Below are 7,768 nucleotides of genomic sequence, written 5' to 3'. Positions count from 1 at the left end.
TGGGCCCCAACCCAAGCAAATTTCTTGAAAGGAGAAATATAAGAAAGATGCTAAAATCGGAAAAGTTTTCTGGTTCTAACTCTGCCACCAACTCACTCTGTGTCCTTGGGAAAGTTCCAGTGTCCTCATCTGAAAATAAGAAGATCATGTCCATCTATCCATTCATTCATTCCACTACATTTTAATAAGCATATTTCATAGTCTAAGCCCCCGTCCAAAGTACTGATGATTAAAAAGATGAATACAATTTGGTCACTGTTCTCAATGGGCTTCCAATAAATTGAGACAAATGGCTCTGATAATTACATACAATATGATGTGATGATTGCAATAAAGAAATGAGAACAAAAACTCCAGGGAGCATAGAAGAGGAAACCTCGCCGAAGTATCTTTGCAGCCCCAATACTCTATGACCCCTGAATCTACTTTGCAGTGTCTGTCACTCAGTGGCCTTAGAAAAGGCTTCTCCAAGGTGACAATGTCTCAACTTTGGGTCATTGAAGTCAGTTCTTCAATAAAAGTGCTAACTTCACTTCTTACCAGCCAATAGGGAAGAGTCATCAAGGAAGTTGGGCCATTCTGCTAAATGTAGAAAAACCAACACTAACCCCAATTTTACATATATTTGAAAAATATTCATCTAAAACTCGGTGAAGTGCTTCAATGTGCCTGGAACAGCCAGGACAGGCTGCCCTGGGGACATGTTGACCTTGGCTTAACAGTCCAAGGAGATGACAACACCTTTAGAGGGTAGAGAGGTTGAGCTGGCACCACTGGCTTCTCCACCAGGTTGGCACCAGTCCCTAGAACCGTACCTTGAAACTTCATTCATTTGCCCTCTAACTGATAATAGGTCTAACTTGAAGCACAGAGGGACACTGACCCAGACAGCTTTCTCCATTCACCCAAAGATTTATTCTTTAAAAAATATATATCTCTGTAGTAGTCAGTATATGCTCATCTCTATACCAGGTGCCTAAGAATGCCCCTGTCCCTCAGAAAGCAAGTTACACTCGAGCCAACCTCAGTTCCATGCCTCCTGGTGTCCTGAGCTCTCCCTGTGGCCTTCTGGAGTTCCCATGGCTTTCTGCCAAGCATCACTCTGCCTCCATGCACCAGCAGGACATGCTTCCTTAGTTCTTTCTTTGTGTCAATTTCACTGCCAATCTCAGCCCAGAAATAAGTTTTCACAAAGCCAGTGTATGCATACACACACAATTCACTCAAAGCCAAGCATTTAGTGAGTTCTTCTTACTGGAGATTTTGGGGTGGGGTCAGAGGAAGGGGTCACATCAGAGAACTTGCGGCCCACCAGCCAGTCTCTCATGGCCTCCACCGTCTTCCGTTCTCTTATTCCATTTTCTCCCTAGAGCAACAAACAGCCTATTCCTCTCTTCTCATGCAGAACAGATGAGCTGCCTTCAGCAGGCTCCTGGAGGTCTCCTCTTTACCCCAAGCACCCATCAGAGTTTCTTCCTCAACACTTCCTTTTCCTTTTATAATCAAGAATGATACAATGAACACTGGGGACTTGGGGGGAAGAGTGGGAGGGGGTGAGGGACTACAAATATGGTGCAGTGTATACTGCTCGGGTGTTGGGTGCACCAAAATCTCACAAATCACCACTAAAGAACTTACTCATGTAACCAAATACCACCTGTATGCCAATAACATGTGGAAAAATGAAAATTAAAAAAAAATTTAAGAACACAATAAACAACCACATCATCCCCGCCCCCCCCAAAAAAAACTAATGAAAAAAAAATCTATAAAGCCCCACATCCCCAGTCCTTGAAGAGATTTACCAACAATTCTTTGTTAACATCCAAGGAAAGTCACACTTCTTACATTTGTATGGATTTCACAGGTAGCAATTAAGCACACAAATAGCTTGGAGGCTAAGAATGTAGTTTATAAGCCTGTGTAGCATAAGCCTAAAGTCTGTCCCTTAAAGATTAAATTTGGAGTAATTTTCAATATAGTCACTTGAGTGTTCTCCATCACTGGTGTGCTAGCTCCAATATAAGAGTGGCCAGTTTAACGTGGGCCAGGGATGTGGCTAAAGGCATCTGGAACAGAGCAAGGCCAGGGTCAGCCTGAGACATTAAGACACATAGGCAGAAGAACAAAGACAAGTTCTCTGGATATTTCTGTCTAAAAATCCCACTGATACTCTGGTGAGATGGTCTGAGGGTTAACGCCAAGTGCACACCAAGGTTCTACCAATATCTGGTATTTAATGTTCTATGTATGTGCACGTAGAGTTGAAGCCCTCTCAGCATTACAGTAACCCCATAGTGGATTAACTATTTGAAAGAGTTGGTTAGAAATAAAATAAAAATAGTAATAGATTCATACCTTAAATTTTGCTATTTCATCTTAAAACATACGCAACCATATATTCCTTTGTTAATCTTTTGATGTAAATAAAGCCGAGGCCTAAGTGTGGGTCCTCTAATTGGGGTTCTGTAAAGTCTTGTTTATGTACACTAGACCCATATAATGCCTCAACAACTCTCAGTTTCCATTTCTTTAAAGCAGAATGAAAACTTAGAAGTACTGATAAAGCATCTGATTTGTAGACTTTTGTAGCTTTTCCCAATTATTTACAGTCATCTCATCCATATCTTATATAATAGCAAAAATTCTAGAGACTTGATTTTATCCAGCCTTTTCAGAAAATTCAAATTAGTTTTAGCAGAACCAATTTTCTTTCATTTTTATATTCATGTTTCCTCAATTTATGTAATATTTAATTAAATTATGTAATTACAATAGCAAGTACAAGTGTCATAAACAGTTTGGGAACAAACCCAACTGGTTTTGTAAGCATCAACTCACCTGGTACATGTGCCCTGGGTGCCAGAAAGTAGCCTCCTGACTGTGGGTGTTCAATGCGTCTTGAGCCCAGTCAGTATGTTTTTTAGATGGAATGGAGAAGTAGGTTAAATGGAAGTTGGATAAAAGAGATTCTATGGTATACGCATGGTCATGTACACATATATTAGAAGTCAGAATAATCCCTTCTTGTCAAATGGTCTACCTCCTCCTTATCCTTTCAGCTCAGAAAGCATGCCTTCTTACTCCCTTCTTTGCTAAACTTCGTGCATAAAGAGAAAAAACTCACAGGATATCCCAGTGTCACTTTGCTGCAACTCCTAAATCTTCGGCTAAGTAAAATAGTAAGGTAAGAAATTCAGATGGAATAGTTTAGATATTGAAGAGACAGGAGGAGCTTTCAGCTTAGTGGAACAGGGTCTCTACCACAATGCTCTCCTGTCTCAAAATATCACCTCCACAAGTATTGAAAACATTTATGTCCGCATTTATTGACTGAGGCTTATTGGGAGACAATAAGGGCTAAAGTAACTGAGTTTTTCCTTTCCAATTTGTCTGGAGCATCCCAAGAGACAGGGGGATGGAGGGCCCTGGGCCTGGGAAAAGAGGAGTGAGGAGATGAGTGACCCAAATGGGAAGTTGTCTAGCAGCAGGCAGGGGCTGAAAGAAAAAATGGCCAAAGAGAGGTTCCTGGTATGAAGAATACTGGAGAATTCCAGGTCAGTAATGCTGGCCATATTTACTTAATGCTTATACTTGTCCACGCAGTGATGCTCCTCTCCTTAGGTTCCTCAAAACCATCTGTCCAAGTCTCTGATTTGTAATATCTTCTGTTGATAGTGCTTTTGGCAACAGCACTTTTATTGCCGGGTAGAGCAATGTGGGCCTAATAGAAGACAGAAGCTTCAGGATGCAAAACACTGAGTGGGGACAGAGAGACAGCCAGAGGCAGGGGTTGAAGCAAAAGGTGACAGGAGTCCTTTGGGAGATCCACAGAAACATGAAGCTCTGTTTATGACATGATAAGCAGGCTGTGCCATCAAGAAGTTTCCAGTCTTATCAATGTGTCCCCACGAAACATTAATATAAGAAGAGAAGGTATCATGGACTATTGTGAATGGCAAGTCGTTTGTGTGGTAGAAGTTACACACCAAGCAGACTGCAGTGCTGACTAAAAAGTATTTCATGGGTTAGAAAAGAGAGGACATGCTTTAATCTCATGATATCTGATATGGTTTAGCTGTGTCCCCACCCAAATCTCATTTTGATTTGTAGCTTCCATAATTCCCACGTGTTGTGGGGGAGGCCCAGTGGGAGATAATTGAATCATGGGGGCAGTTTCCCCCACACTTTTCTGGTGGTAGTAAATAAGTCTCACGAGATATGATGGTTTTATAACCCCTTTTGCTTGGTTCTCATTCTCTCTCTTGCCTGCTACCTTGTAAGACTTTCCTTTTGCCTTCCACCATGATTTTGAGGACTCCCCAGCCATGTGGAACTGTGAGTCCACTAAACCTCTTTTTCTTTACAAATTACCCAGTCTTGGGTACGTCTTTATCAGAAGCGTGAAAATGAACTAATTCAACATCCTTATCAGAAACTACTGTTTACGTTCAAAAGAGAACACGAGCACTGAAAAAGCAGGATACTTCCTCAGACCTTGTCCCCATCACTGTTCTATGAGATACATGATGTGCATGGGTAATTTCCACTGTCACAGACTTGGACATATATTTTATATTGATTTTTGCTCTAAAAGTTTAATTTACCAGTATTCAAAATGGACTTCCATAAAGAAATGGAACCTTTCTATGCCAATAGGCAAGTGTTCCACTATGTGTGGATGCGGAATCCTCAGTTCCCTGGGCCCAGGCGGCACATGGTCATTACTTATGTTCCTCAAATCCTCTGATGCATGTCCTGACAGGAAGCACAGCTTCCTTTGTCACTGTCCACTCTCTCTGCAGTGGCCCACGGTGGCCCTTTCCATGGTGCTATGGCTGCAGCGCCTACCAGGGCAGAGAAACACATAAAATGGATATACACAGAGCTCGCCTGGACCCAAGTCAGTCTCGTTTAGAGAATCCCTGAAAGATATGTGAAATATCTACAGAATCAAAGAGTTCCCAAGCATCACAGATTTCTAAAAAGAAAATTTCAACATTCTATTCTGCACAAGTGTACTGACAAAGAATAAAAGGAGAGCTAGAATCAAAGGAAGTTTCCAATATGGGTCCTTGGGTAAGCCTGCCCACTCTATCGTTGTCACACACTTCAAGTAATTATTGCTTGCTGCATGAAAGGAAAACGGTTTTCTCAAACCATTTTTTCCCCACCCATCTGCTGTCAGAAAGGTCATTATGATGGAAGATGTGTCTACAGAATTGCACAAGGCAAAATAAAACACACCACTACTGCCAAAAGGTAATAGTGCCTCCACGTAACAGAATATGAAGTCCCTGTTTTCCATCCCAGTAGTACGCATTAGGTTATTATAGACATGTTTGCAAGAAGGAATGAGAGATAAACTATGCGGACTCATACCGTGTCCTTCATGTACACCCACACATTTGGTTTTAAATGGAAAGATCTTAAAAGTCCTGTTTTAGCCCCTATTTCCCTACCTCCTTCATAACCCTGGTTTTAAACTTTACCCTCAACATGCTGTGTTTATCATTCTTAAAAGGTAGGGGATACAGAGCTGGCAATAACACTAAGTCATTTGGAGCATGCATTAGAAGTTACAGAGAAAACACAGGTTCTGGTTTATTATGCCGAAGCTGTAAAGCCGTGAATACAAAATATGGCTAGCAGTCACCTTGCTTTATTCTTCTTTTAACAACTTACTAACAGCATGTAAATATAAAAGCAAACTTTGATTTTTCCATCGGAGTTCTCTGAAACGGATACTGGAGCACATTTAACATTGTGACCAGAAATATTGAAATTTGACAGCTGAGAGGTTAAAGGTCTCAAATTTATACATCGAGGTGTTTGTTCCTGTCATCGTCCCAGCAGCTTGCTCAGAATAACCCCTTTTGCTTACTGAACCTTTGAGAAACAGAGAACATTAAGTAATACATCTTGGCAGACATCCTGGGATTCTACTCCCACCAGGAAGGAAGCCATCCTTAAGCATCACTAAAAGAATTCTGTGGCTATTAAAAAGATATCCGTGCAAGCCGGGTGTTTAACTACATTGTGCAGAAAAATTTATTGTTTGGGCCCCCACTCCAAAAACGTCAGCCTGTAATTCCGGACTTTGTGCTTGGTTTTACGCCAACCTCTCATCTGACACTGCCTTCTACCAAAATTTTATTTGCTGATAACATGGAAAATGACCACTTGAGCTCTTCCTGGAAAAAATGGGAATACTACCTCACTCTGGCAAAATTTCTCTTCAGCACAAACACTCCCTTCGTTTCACTGCCCATTTCAGTACTGCCCCTCCCTTCTGGCAACTCCTCCCCTCTCCCCCACTCCCCAGGTACCCAGACTGCCCTGTCCTCCACCTGCCCATTCAAACTAGCAGCCAGTCAGAATCCACAGTGGATTTTGAGAAGATCTGGGTCCACCTCAAAGCCTGGACTCTTTAAATGTATACATATAATAGCTAATTTGAAAATTCTGTTTTCTCAAATAAGACAGTAGTAAACTATAATAAGAGTTAATTCTAAAGGGACAAGGAGACAACTGTCATCATCATATCTCACATATATGATGTACTTATCTGGTAAAATGGAGCACATGGATTAACTTATTTAATCTTCATAACAACCCCATTAGGCCTATGCCATTTTATCCTCTCTCCCTTTTTTTAACAACAAAATGACAAAGATTTTTTTTAAGTTGCCTTAAGATAAAGATTCTGGGTCATCTCTTAGGCTCACCCACCAGGGATATGATTGGTTTCCACAGCAAAAGGTACACTTTCTAAACGTCATAAATTTTTGAGATTACTTGCAAATCATCGAAGAAGCTTAGAATAGTAAATCCTGGAATACCAGGGGTTTGCCTCAAACCCATTCTTAATAAAAGTATACTCCACTGATAGGTTAACACGTTACCCCTCCCAGGGATATTTTTCATCTAATGCTATCTTAAACCAGGGGGATTCATAGTCAAAGATCGAATGCCAGGCAGCACCTTTCTGCGAGAAACGAGAGATACTCTTGTGGCTCTTCGAATTATGTTATATCAAATAACCATTTCTCTTTGTACAAGGCCCTACCTGGTTGAACTAAAACAAAACAAGCAAGCCAGACTGAATGCTGCCTTACTCCTGCTTCTAGGAATTTTTAGAAGGAAAGGAGATGAAAACCATAATTGAACAATAAGAAAATGAAACATATTTATTTTTAATGCATAGATGTTACTTAAGATTTGCCCCATTAATGCTGTGAGGGCAAGAAAAAACTTCAAACATTCCCTGCAGCTAGTGGCTCTCAAACTAGAGCTTGCATCAGAATGACCTGGAGTGACTGTTCAAACACAGATTGCTGGGCCCTAAATCAGAGTTTCTGATTTTGCTTTTCTAGCAAGTTCCCAAGTAACGCTGACGCTGCTGATCTACAGACCACATTTTGAGAACCACTGCTTCTTGTTAGGTCATGGAGAGAATGTTCTGGGTTTCCCTAGGTGTTTGAGGATTGGTCAGGGCGCCACCCAAGGTTTATTTCTAGCAGCGATTCTTACAGTAGCTCAAGGTGAGGCTTCAGCTGAGATTTGTAGGATGGGTGGGAGTCAACGCAGCCAAGAGGCCTTGAGAAGAGCTGCCCACCAGTGAAAGGTCAGAGTGACTAGCACTGCACACTCAGACCGGGCAAGCCTCAGCTGGAAGGCTGAGCTGGAGCTCCCTCAGGGAGATAGGCAGTCAGATAAACACTAGGACAGGGAGAATATTCTGCTGCTCAGAAACACGATCTCCGAA

This window comes from Hylobates moloch, unplaced genomic scaffold (assembly GCF_009828535.3).
Source record: "Hylobates moloch isolate HMO894 unplaced genomic scaffold, HMol_V3 SCAFFOLD_14, whole genome shotgun sequence".
Taxonomy (NCBI): Eukaryota; Metazoa; Chordata; class Mammalia; order Primates; family Hylobatidae; genus Hylobates; species Hylobates moloch.
Note: the sequence above shows the minus strand (reverse complement) of the source record.